General features: G+C 37.7%; 1 protein-coding gene and 1 long non-coding RNA gene across 3 annotated transcripts in view; both read right to left on the reverse strand.

Moving 5' to 3' along the window:
• LOC100644380 (syndecan) overlaps positions 1-13,285 on the reverse strand; it is a 226,830-nt gene that overhangs the window by 171,592 nt on the left and 41,953 nt on the right. The gene's annotated exons all lie outside the window — the stretch shown is intronic.
• The window catches only part of LOC125386464, a 125,141-nt gene that overhangs the window by 83,873 nt on the left and 27,983 nt on the right, over positions 1-13,285 (reverse strand). Inside the window, exon 1 of one of the 2 annotated variants that reach the window (XR_007226630.1) lies at positions 12,281-12,326. The exons of the other annotated variant lie outside the window; for it this stretch is intronic. This is a non-coding gene — a long non-coding RNA (uncharacterized LOC125386464). Of the gene's footprint in view, positions 1-12,280; positions 12,327-13,285 lie in introns of those variants that run through there. 2 annotated transcript variants of the gene reach the window in all.

Here is a 13,285-nt window from a genome sequence, read left to right on the forward strand (position 1 = left end):
AGAATGAAAATAAACGAGAATGCCAAAACTAAAGTTTTCCCAGGAACAACGTTTTGCTTGGCAAAGTGTTATTCATTGACAAAATAGAACAGCGCTTATTTGTTACACTGTTTTATACGACCTTTATAAGACCTGTAGATTGACTGCAAAAGAGAGTTTTATATTTTAAGAAAGTATGTTAGCCCATCATGTAGTTTCCTCAGGAAACCTGTGCCATGGATTTTTCCATTTATCATATAAATATTAAAGAAGCAGATTTATCCGCGCATGTGTTCAAACACGAGACGAGAATTAATTTAGCAAAGAAATCTCGTAACAATCTTGAAATGCTCAAAGCCGTATGAATTCCGTGACGATACCCCCACCATATTTAATGACACTAGCCTTCACATAAGCAACCTTCTTAAGGAAAATTTTCCTTGAGAAAAATGTCTTTTTTTAAATAGCACGTAAGTATGCAGCCTTTTCTACTTCCTACTACTCGTCAATTTGTTTCATAAATCTTGCTGAATAAATGAACAGACAAATTTACCCAAGTAAGGACATTCGGTAAATTGGCTCATCGGCGTAGATTCGCATAACGCGTAGACATTTATCCCAATAGAAAGACGTCAGCTTGAATAGCGTTAGTGCAATTATGTTAATTATACATCGTGGAATTTGTAGTGATTTAATTGAACGCGTAGTCAGAGAAGAAGGTCAATCGAGTGCTTTTACGCGATCTCCTAGATTGATCGGATGCGTAAGCTTTGTATTCGCCTGGATATTATTATTACATCCGTGTTTCGAGTCTTCGTTGTCGAGCAACCTTTGAACATGGCGAACCAAGTATCGAGCATTATGTTCTGGTCTTTTGGCCTGGCTTCTAGCGTCGCTTCGACTCTCATCTCTGGAGGTTTGTTTGCACCAGAATCACCGCAGCGATACAAAAATTTTATACAGCTCTTACAGAACTGCCAGGATGACAGGAATTTTATCTACAGATTTTTATAAAACTGGCGGAGCAAATGAAAAATTCTGGAAATTCTTTCAGCATTCGAATGTCTCTTTTCACACTACAGTAAATATATATGTAATTACATACTATTTCCTGCATTCGTTACTACATTCATTATTCACGTAATTAAAATTCTACTAAAAAAAAAAAAGAGGCGGATCAAAAAATCTAAATCATATCATTTGTCTTATTCTCATCGATCGCTAGACGTCTCAATTCAATAGAGGCTACTAAACGGAAGAACATCCAAGAGGAAGAGTCCAAACGTAAGTGGCCAAACTTTCTGTTCGTTGCTCACTCGTTGGTTAATTAATTGATAACATCTCGCGGCTCACCGAGGAATCTGGGTCAGGCATATCCCGAGGGACGTTAGAACGCTCTCCATCTCAGCGACAACAGGCCGATTTCCGTTTGCAATATCGATCCGCGTGCTACTTTTAGGACACCAACAAACTTTCCAACTTCGACTCGACTGCTATGCAACGCGTGTGCAACGTGGAACCGTGGAAATGATCCGATGGCACCGTTAAGGGTTGCTGTTCGCGTGTCTCGGCGTAGTTTTGATTCGGTGCGTTCATTTTGCTCGCACGATATAACGAAAATTAGGCGAGGGCAGAAAAATCGGGACGAAGTTCAGCTTCGCAGAGAAAATTCACAGACTTCAGGTGGAGTAGGCATATTAGCAAAAAATCAGAAGAAAGTTCATTGCTTCAGGCGTTTACGTTGATACGTTGGCCATTCGCGATTTTTGATTTGAAACAATTTTGCGAGAAGGAAGAAGTTCGTACAAGTTTTGGAAAAAAGTATGAGAAACTCCGGAGACACGCGACGACATTGTTTAAGGTTTAAGTTGGTTGCGTGTTTGGGATGGGACGCGCGATTATTATTTTTCTAGGAAAGATACGAAATCTGTATAAGAGACTTGGAAATGGAAAATTCGTAATTTCATTTGGAAATGAATCATTTGATAAAACGCTGACACGTGTTGTTTGTTCAGCGAAATTCCATATTAATATTGTATTTTCCTGTCAAGTGATACGTCCTATGGAATAATTCAAACGATGGCAGAATTTTCGCTTCTACCTATCGTCAAAGAGAAATTTCAGTTTCTCATTTTAGTTTCCATTTACCGTACTATATCGTATTATATAAAGTACATTTGCAATAGTACATCGTATCGCATGAAATATTTCTTTTATTTGCAATGTAAAGAATTTTTCTTTCTTTTTTTTTTTTTTTTTTTGTTGTGTCCTCTGTTGAACCGTACTGAGTTTCATTTTCACGATCAATCGAGCGAAAAATGAACATCAATCCGTAAAAGTATTTTTACGAAACGAAACTGGAGCGCAGGGTAAACCGAAAAACCAATTAAATTCGGTATCCCTTGATATTTTTTAACGTCCGCAGAAAATACGCGATTTCGATCATTGATTCTCTTCCGCTTGTGCAGCCACGTTAATTAATTGATAATATCTTGCGGATTAACTATACCAAGTACGCCGAAATAATTCGCTGCTCGAAATAACTCGATACCACGAAACGTGATTTCATTGGATGTCTATCGGCGATCGCCGATTCCATACGTTCTTTAAATAAACAATCCACGTATTCTACACGTTCTAAAATTGTAACCAATTTTTTGATCATGTTAATACAGGGTCCGCTATAGAAAGGGAGGATCCGCTGTAACCTATCGAGAAAATTGCCTCTATAAATAGTGGTCGGTAGAAGTCATGAACATGGAGAGAAGATTGCAGATATATCAGCAGAGGCAGCGACATTTACAATAGCACGGTATCCAACATAATATTTGTGTGTAGCATATGCATGTGATGACAAAGATATTTATGACAGAAAACATGATGCTGGCAGTTTGAGAGTATTAGGTTGTCCGAAAAGTGTCTTTCTTTTACAGACACGTCTTTTACAACGATGCATCTTTAAACCTAATCTGTCGAACATTGTGATGTTTATTTTGATGGAAGAAAATGGATGATACGTGATTCGATAAAATAATATAAAAGGAAAAATATTGTGCGTCTATTATTTCCTTATTGAACGAAAGAAACTTTTCGGACGACCTAATATTTGGATTTGACAATGACTAAAACAATATTTTTACACTTTTATATAAAAATATATTGGTGTGTAAAAGAAAATGATTTAACTTGATTTTCGTACCTGTCCTAACAATTTTTTAAATACTTGAGATTATCATAATTGTACATTGATTAAAAAAAAGTTTAATCTATGAAGAACAAAACGCTATAACCACCTAGAAATGAAAAGATGGAACCAGTTTCTTTATGACGTAATTAAAAAATTAAATTTCTCAGTCTACAAAGAAAATTCTTCAACTGTTTAGCAATTAAATTAAATTAAAGCTGTGGCTGTGAGAAAACTTCTCTTTGTACTATTACGCGGAACATGAAACAAGATCAGCCTCGAATATCGTAAAGCAGAAATATTAAAAAATGGCACCTGGAAAACGCGACCGCCAACAACTTTAAAAAGAATAAATGTTAAAGAAAGACCATCCAGTGTAAGTGACTGTCAGGGAAGAACTTTCTTCGTAACTAATGCTCGATAAAAGTTATTGATGTAAAACAAAGAGAATCAGCGCCAAATACTAAAACAGGAATATCGAAAGACGCGCCAGCTGACGAGTAAACTCTTGCACATAAAACCGTTAAAAAAGAACTTCTCCGAGAACTCTGAAAAGAATAAACATCTTAAAGAAAGCAATCCATCTACTATGCTTGCTTCCACGGAGCAAACTTTCTCCACAACTAGTTCTCGATAAAGATCGCCGATATGAAACAAACAAAATCATCTCCAAATACTAATATTAAAGGATACCATCTGACGAGTCAACTCTTGCATATAAAATCACTGAAAAAACGCAAACTTTCCAAAGAACCGTAAAAAGAACACAGATATTAAAAAGAATCCGTCTACTCTACCCTGTCCAGGAAACTGTGGTAGAGAAAATAGATAAAAAGTTTCCTGACAATGCTACGCAGAATAAATAACAAAAAGAATTCGTATCAGGAAAAATTCTGCAACAATTCCACGGACCATTCAGCGTAATAAACCAAGTTGACCATTCGACCGAACCCAGCCAACAAACAGCTCTGTTAGTCTTCCGCCCTCTCACGATCTTCCATTTCTCTTCAACTCGTTCAACTCTTTTCCCTTCTTCGTACCGGCATATACGTTTCTGCGGCAGTCGTAAAGTCGTTGTAGCCAAGTGGTTGACAACAGTTTACCGGCCGGGATCGTAAACGTTTCCATCGACGAGGGAGGAAAAGGCGGAAGTGGTGGCCGCGTTGCAGCCCCGTTGCATTCGATATCTCGAGACAGCAGCCACGCAACGCGATTATCCTTCCTCTTACGAGAAAAGGAACGTCGTCGTAGCGTGCTGTTCGGTCCCTGAGAGACCGGAAACGCGGCAAACTCGCGTCTTCTCGTCTCTTCTGTTCCGGTTTAACCGTGGAAATCGCTTCTACGGCCAATCTTCTATATTCCATGGCTTTTCCGCGAAGGTCGTCGTTATACGCTGGATGCGGACGACCGGCATTTTACCGTACAACGTCGTTGCGACGCTGTTGCAGCAACGGAGAAACCAAGTTGTTCTGTTGTACAAAGGAAAGGGGTTACATGGATACGCGTTTGCTTGTTCTTGCAATCCGCTGCGGTGGTTCGCCGCAAATCGCTCGTCTGCGTCGCGGGAAAATTGGCGTTTATGGCGGACACTGTGATCATCGTATGGACACACTTGCTAATGATACCCATAATTTGACTGTCATAGAGTCATCTGTACGATCTTTAGGATCACCTTGCCATAAAATCGACTGCACCGCGGTTATTAACCCTTTGCACTGGGAATTTTATTTCAATTTCGTTACCAGCAGCTCCCAACGCTTTTAAGTGTTTCATTTGAAATCTGATTGAACTAAGAAATAAGACGATTTAAATAAATAAAGGAAGAAAGAAATTCACTTAAATACTAGCTTATTCACACTTTTGTTGTGTTTTGTAATTCTTAAGTATATAATATATCTTGAAACAATTTCCAGGATGCAATCCTGCTTTTCTTTCGCACAAAAAGGTGGAACTGAAAGAATGTCGAGTGGGACTCGACAAAGGAGTTCCTCAGATAAGAACTGACGTCCAGTTACACTCGACGTATGGTAGCAGTGCAAAGAGTTAAAGATTTATTATGGAAATAATTGTTCGTATTCGTCGTTACTAGCTTTATTTGCAGCTTGGATAGGTGTTAAAATAAAAAGTACAATGAGAGCGACAGAGAAGGGTCGCCGTGTGGCTGCTCGGTAGCTGTATCAGCTTGATGGTGTATTTCGTATAAATCTATGGTCAGCTGTCCGCGAAACGTAGCTTCGTAGAAGCTTAAACGTGGTTTATTAGATGCGACGAAACAGTCTACGAAACATACACAAGCGTACATTTCGTCTCGTTATTAAAACGAAGAGCGACGAGGAAGACACTTCCACCCCGCATCACTACACATATTCGTTTATGGCAGCAAGATACGGCTCGCTGCCGACGTTGTTAGCGCCAGTCGTCGCGACGAAAACGCTCCGTTGTTGTTTCGTCGACAGGTGCACAGGTGTGCGTTACTTTACAATGACCGCTACATGGGAGCGTACTGTCAGCAGCAACGCACCTAATGCGCGTCCCTGAAGCGACGCTTCGCGGACAGCGGCTCTCTATGAGGTTGATTTATCTTTTGCTGCCTTGTCGTCACTTGCTTTGGCGTTCGTCGCGCTCTGTATAATCGCGGCCAGACAACGAACGATCAAATCGAAGAAGAGAATTTCGTAAAACAATCGAGATTTTTCTATTTTCTCTTTCTTTCGATGAATTTTTCCTCAAACAGAGGCTATTTATTTATTTATTTATTTATTTATCGATCCAATTAACGGACCGCAGTGTACCTCGTCGGTACAAAACAGACGAGGAAAAAGTAGAGAATTAATCGAAAACAAGATACGGATATAAAAGTAGAGGCAGAGAAGGGAGCACAGTTTGCTCAGTTTTATAATCGCTCGTCCGCGTTTATTGATTTATCCAGAGAAGATATCAACTCGGTCGACGATATTATTCGCGTAGTTGCATGTTCCAATGAATCGATGATAAGTCGTAGTGGATGAATCCGAACTGTTAAAAAATTCGATGCGGTAAGCTGGAGCGTTGCGTAAAGAACGTGTTTCTACATTGAAACTAATTAGCTGAAGTAGCTGGCTACGGACAACTATTAAGTTATTTATAATTTTGACAAGCAATGAAATGTCAGCTAGCTTTCTCCGGTGCCCGAGTGTTGGAATGTCGAGTCTATGGAGCGCAGCGTCGTAACTGCGAATATGCCAGCCTATGGAACGTGATACGAAACGCAGGAATTCACGTTGCGATCTTTCAACAACCTGAACGTATTTAGCGTTACGCGTCGACTATATCGCCGCTGCTTCGCGTTTATAGCGACATAACTGAAAACAGTGTACATTTTAGAGCAGAGGTTTTGCGAAATTTACGAAGAAATCTTGGTGACTCGTTTCGACATCGCCAGGCTGACATAACGCGAGATATGCCACTGTTCGCGAAAACAGCGTAACCTTCCACTTGCCGCGTCGCGAAACGACCGAACATGAGCCAGCAAAATTTGTTGCAAAACTATGGCTACCTCGATAGCGGCGAAAGTATAATAATTTTATTAAATCGATGGCATTATAAATAGATCGTTTTGTGTGATACAAAAATGGAAACATAACGTTGATCTTTTATTCGATAGAAGCAAATTTGAGACTTCGTCGTGTCTGTATCAACGACAGGCAGCGATATGACTGGAAGAAGCAAATTTCAATCAATTTTCAATCTTTGTCGTTAAGTGCTGTAATCTATAAGAGGCAATTTAGAATAGAAATGCCGCTAGTTAAGTAACAGCAAAGCGGAAGGAATTCGTCGTTTCCAAGCGTCTTTTGTCGCTCGTGAGTAAGTGCGCTACGTTATTTCTTAATTATTTATTATTATCTCTTAATATATTATTATTCTTAACATTCGTTTTCTCAAATATTACTTTTTGATATACGAAGTGGTAATTCAACATTTAGACTACCTAAAATATAAAGCAAGTGATCTAAAGTATCTAAGTAATCCGGTCGTTTATTTTTCACTGTGTGTAGTATATTGTTCCCATTTTCATATTTGAAAGTAGCGATCTCGTTCTGCCATCGATCCATTACAACTGGCAATTACGTTGAAAGATCGCTTTGTGCCTAAATTTCGTCTCCCTTAGACAGATGACCGGAGAGGAAATTAGAAACGTGTTTTTCGGGAAGAAATTCGAAATAGAAATTAGAAACAGAGTCATCGGGATCAAAATGTGATCTGCTTCATACGTGGCAATTAATTTTCGAATGATTCGAAGGGAAGAAAGTGAGTCAGATGCACCGCATGCTTCAGACGGTGAAACCAGCTGTGCTCATCCACATCGCGAATTAAAACATTTGCATGTGATACTTGTATACATTCGTCATTTTTCCTATCTACACACAGTTCCATATATACTATGCAATAATTAAAATATATAGAACTATATATATAAGACAAAATAATAGATAGTTTAACAAGAGAACATATTTAAAGCACATCGAAGCGAGCAATATAATCATCTTCTCGCTAAAAACTAAGGGGACGAAATTAGCCAACTTCTTAGCTTCTTCCTAGAAAATTCTTCCTAGAAATTAGCTTCTTCCAACAACCGAAAAACCTGTCCCTTCGCATATATATTTTTTACTCTGTTTGTATGAACCTTCGCGAAACATCGATCACACCTGTTCGTTACTAAGTTTCCAAGGTAATCGTAAAATTTCGTGGAATTAAAAAATCCATTTAATTTTGGATAAATGCCAAGGAAGCGTTCGTGGGACGAAACTTAGCTACCTTATCCTACAGAAGGTCTAACAACCAGACAACTGTACTGAGAGTTTCCAGTGTCACAGGATTTTTGAATTTCTTGTCTAAAAAATCTACAGATAAAATCAAGTGACCTGTTTTGTAGCGTTGACGATAGTTCGTAGCGTGTGCTGCGGCGGACTTTATAGGGTCGGTGAGTAGCAGCAGCTAAAGCATCCAAATTACTCGGTAAACGAGTTACGAACGCGAAGAAGCAGTGGACCGACAGCAAAATGAGTAGAGAAAGACCTGTTCCTTCTTCGGGAATTAAAATTCAGCGTTCTCCCTTAAACGCGCGACCCCGTAGTATCTGGTGGCCCGGTTGCAGAGCAAATACGTTCCGAGGACCGGTATAAAAGGGCTGAAATATAGCCGTGGCCCAAGGCGAGTTAATTCCATGAAACGTAGCGTGGAAAGAGCGGCCAGAGAATGAACGGGAATCGGGGCGAATCGTAAAACCGGCAGCGGTTCTCACTGCATCTTTGCCATTTCTATTTTTCAATGTATCGAGTTCTCGCGTCGATCTTTTTCCTTTTTTCGTTTCGTTACGATTATAAGTTAACACTTTGACTGCCACGACGAAATCACATGTTTCGCTCAGGACGCCACGGAAGTATTTTTATTATTCGAAGCATATAATGGCAAAATAATAATAAATTGACGATGCAAGACAACATTCTTCTCCAATGGACCGTTTATTTTATTGGTAGTCACAGATGACCAGCCTTGCTAACAGTTGATAGCGACATATTATAACGAGGCTTCGTTTATTTCAACAAACCATTCGCATTTGTTATTTCTTCGCAAGCAAAACGTGCGGAATATATCGTTGAAATGTGTAGAAGATATTAGTAAACGGTATTTTCTCGTTCTATATATAATAGCAAGATATGTTCACACTTCTAACTTCAATTATACGATTATAAAGCAGCATTTACGATTATTTTCTAAGGTGTGTTTATAATAATGTTCGTACATTATCCCTCAAAGATATGGATGCAAACACAGTGCACAGTTAGATGCAAGATTTGTTCTCATTTTTTTTTTTACTGGTATTCTAATAAAAATGTTTAATTGTTCAATGTGGAGCACTTTTTATTTCAAAGTATCTTCTATTTATCGGTTATATTCAAAATGCCTTAGCTGTCGATTTTCGTTCAATTTTTACAATTGCAAGAAGTTCAAGCGCTCCGGTCATATATGACCCACGTGGCAGTCGAAGTGTAAAGTTATAATTTGTTTTTACTTAGAACATCTTTCAACAGTTTTCAGATCCAGTAAATCGAACCAATTTTCTTCGGTTCTTTCATGGTGTAACAGGAGAGTGACTCGAGCCACCGTATGTAATGCGTATACTACGAATATTACGAATAGAATAGAATGTTATAGATAATAAATTGAAAATGTAGAAAGTTGGACACCGTGTATAATGAATGGAAATTCCACGCTAAATGTAATAAATTGAACACGTACCGTGTAATTACTATGAGCTTCGCGTACAGATTGGAAGTTTAAACGTTAAAAACGTTGGAAGTACGTGTGTTTTCACAAAGCGAGGAATCTTCAAAATAAGGAAACAATTGTTTTGTAAATTGCTCGGTCTGAATCCCTCGTCGCAGAATTGCGAAAACACGAAAGACGGCCGGGCGTGACTTAATCCGATTAAGAATCAAATCAGAAACGATTGAAACAAACAACGTCGAAACTTTCCTCCAAGATTAACCTTTGTCCGAGATGAACTTCTTAATCCGCTGCTTCCTAATAACTGTGTCACGTTCACCAAGGAGATCAAAGTTCGATTATGACAAAGATAAACCGCATTCTTGCTGCATAATTAATTTCGTATATCATTCGTATCTACGTCATGTGTATTTGCGACACTTTATTACGATATTACGTTTGTCGCGATTGATTAAATAAACGTTTCAGAAGATATTCTCCGTATTTTCGAATTTTTATTTAATATGATATTAGTTCATTGGAGAAATAAACGACAGCTTTTAGATAGGAAAAATGTGACATAGCACGGACTATACACTTAAACTGTACAAAAGCTGTACACGAAACAATCATCGATTCAATCGAACAACTGATGTCGAAGGAAGATATTATTTACCATTAATTAATTAATTAAAAGTAGTTCAAAAAAAAAAAAAGAAGAAATATAATTAGAAGGATGGACAGATTTCTCTACTGTTTCTTAAACAGCAGAAAAAGATTCAACATCCTTTAGAAATGTTCTCTTACCCTCGGAATAAACAAATTCAAAAGAAGCAAACTCTGTCAATTTCAAATATACTGTAGACTAAAAAGAAACAAAATAAAACACCAGATAATCGTGATTCCATTCAACCATTTAATAAGACAAAAGCAAATAATCGTTAAAATTACAGAAATTCTGAGAAAAAATAAAAAAAAAAGAATAGAGAAGAAAAATCGATCGATTCCTTTAAAAAAAGAGAAAAAAAGACCGCAGAATCTGAAAAACGTTCCAGCCCTTAGCGCAACGTTTCCAAGATTACCATCGACAACTGTGTCTACACATAGAAGAACCGCTTTATTTCCGCGAGAATGTTCCTCGAAACGAGCGAGCGAACAAGCGAGAGAAAGAGAGAGAGAGAAGACAATTCCCGGAGACTTCGCCTCGGTCCGGTTACGAGGAAAATTTTGCTGGAAACCAGCCACTGGGATCCGATTAAGGGAAGTTCCGAGTTCGAGAAGGAGAACCAGCCAACCAGGTGAAATATGAACGAATAGTTCGTACTGCAATGGTAGAATGAAAATACTTTATGGCGTCGGTGAAAACGGTTGGGATTTTAACCCTTTGGGACCATATTCGATTAGTTAACAGAATTGGTTGGTTGGTTTTTGTTCAACTGGCCGATGTTTGATGGTCGCAAGATCGCGCGAAGAAGCTTCAGCCCAGATACTTCAGCCAGTCGACAGATTTGTATTCGAAGGCGAGTCGAGATTCTTCTCTCGTTCGCCAGTTATACAGCGTTGCGCGACTAATACAGCAAAGAATCGTGGTATTTTGTGATTTAGGTGAATTTAGAATTTTACGCTTGATACGGGTTATACTCGTGCAGAATGTAAATTGCACGTTACAGTGGAGGACGAAAGAAAGTTCATAAACGAGAAGACTGTGTGACATTTAATAGGAGCAACGAAAAAATATATTATTGGGTTGGCAACTAAATGATTGCGGATTTTGTCATTACTACCTAATGTCAAAATCCGCAATCACTTAGTTGCCAACCCAATATATACCATAGAACAGATGACTGTTCCTAGTACGATGAAAGATCTTTGGTACGAAAGTTACTAAAATTCGTGGTGAATTTTACACTTTCTTTTACCTGCCATTGTATCTATCGCATATTACAAATTGTTGTACGTATTTGTATGTAATTTCTATGTGGTAAGCTGTTTGTTGTTTAACCGCTTGGTTCGTGATCTTTTAGACACCTCGGTAATTCGTCAAATAGGAAATCTTGAAATATTACATGTATATAAATTCGTATTTTTCAATGGTTAATAAAATGATCGAAGATAAAATTGAAGTTTCTGGCAAATGCAATACGGAAATTATAATTTAAACGGTAGAAATCGTATCCTTAAGGAGGAATCATTGATCTGCATGGCGAGTGTTTCGATATTGTAAACCAAGGGCTTAATTCTGAATTTAAACGTCGAGTTGGGTCATATTTGGTTAGCATATGAATTGCATATTGCAGCACATTATGCATTATAAATTATTCGAAATTATACTGTATTATTTTAACCCTGGACTGATAGCGACCATGATACAACAAATTACTATGCACAGTAAATTATATATCGTGTATCGAGATTAACTGTAATTTATTGTTACAAATAGTTAGCTATAGTGTGCTGCTATATTAACTATCAATTTGTGTCGGTTAGAAAGCATCGAAAATAATTAGCTTAGGATTATTTCATTTTAATTTGAAATGTCTGTCTCGAGCGATCGTAAAATTCAATCTTCCATGTATGAGCTATAAAATACAAAAATTGATGCGATTACATTAAATTGTTTCGGATAAAAATGAAATAATCTACATAAATCTGCAATTCGAATTTCTGTAAACCTAGTCGAGAGTTAAACTAATGTAACAACGATTTCCTGTAACAATTAGATCTTTGTGTACAGATTTAATTTTAATCGTAAAATTCAAAGTTACAAGAGATTAATAACACGTGATTTATTAATTTCAAAGTTAAGAAGAAATCTGCGATTTTCCAATTTAAAGTTTCGTACAAATATCCGATAAACGATCTTCTACTCACGCTCCTTTCCACCTAAGTTCGACTATGGTTCGTGTGACACATACCTGTAACAGAAAAAAAAAATGTAATTTATAACCTGTCCGAGATATCAAACATCTTGGTGTTTAAATTTAATTCAGATTAAATTAAACGCGCAAATGTGAATTATCGTATTATTTACAACGGAAAGACGATATTTAACGCAAGCTATTGAGGTGGGAATAAAAAGATGGAAATTCTTAATTCTACCACGAATTAATTTAGTCAACACTTTACTTCTTCATTTACTCATTTTTTCTCGGCTTATTACTGAAACTGATCGAGCTACTTTGCAATGAAAAGCAAATAACAAAGCAGAAGAATATACGGCATATTGTTTACAAGATGCATTATACGTATAAATATTAATATATATTGCATTATGCGAATATTAATAAATATACTAAAATATTAATACATATTAACATACACATATATTTTATTACATAAAACATCATAATCGTCAATCCATAAACTGTTACATAATCGTGTTAAGATAATCGATTAAATTAAATAAAAACCAATTTGTTCTGACGAGTATTTCCATATCGCAAACACGTGTATTAAATGGTTCAAAGAATTGTATACTGTGAAATGTATACTCTCAGATCATTAACAGAGATGTGTGTTATTGTAATGCAACAACGCGTAAGTTGGTCGAACGACTGAAATCAACGACAAACCGCGGAAAGTTTGAGAAGAACGAGTCGCCCAGAGGAAAGAAGAAATCCAGTAAAGTGTTGGATCAGCCGAAAATCCTAGAAGGTAGCAAGTTCCATCATCAGGATCGCCTCGATAGAGGCTAATCCAGCCACGAGCCAGGGATTAAACAACGACCGGCTCGTGGAAATTAAATCCTTGCTCGTGCCAACAATGGCCTTGCCTCTTCCCCTGTAGCGTAAGTGCAGCGAAAAGTGAAAAAAGAGCCATTCGGTGAAAATGAGAAACAGGCTGACGAATCTGGTGGAGAAACGCCAGAACGGAATC

Source organism: Bombus terrestris, chromosome 15 (genome assembly GCF_910591885.1).
Source record: "Bombus terrestris chromosome 15, iyBomTerr1.2, whole genome shotgun sequence".
Classification (NCBI taxonomy): Eukaryota; Metazoa; Arthropoda; class Insecta; order Hymenoptera; family Apidae; genus Bombus; species Bombus terrestris.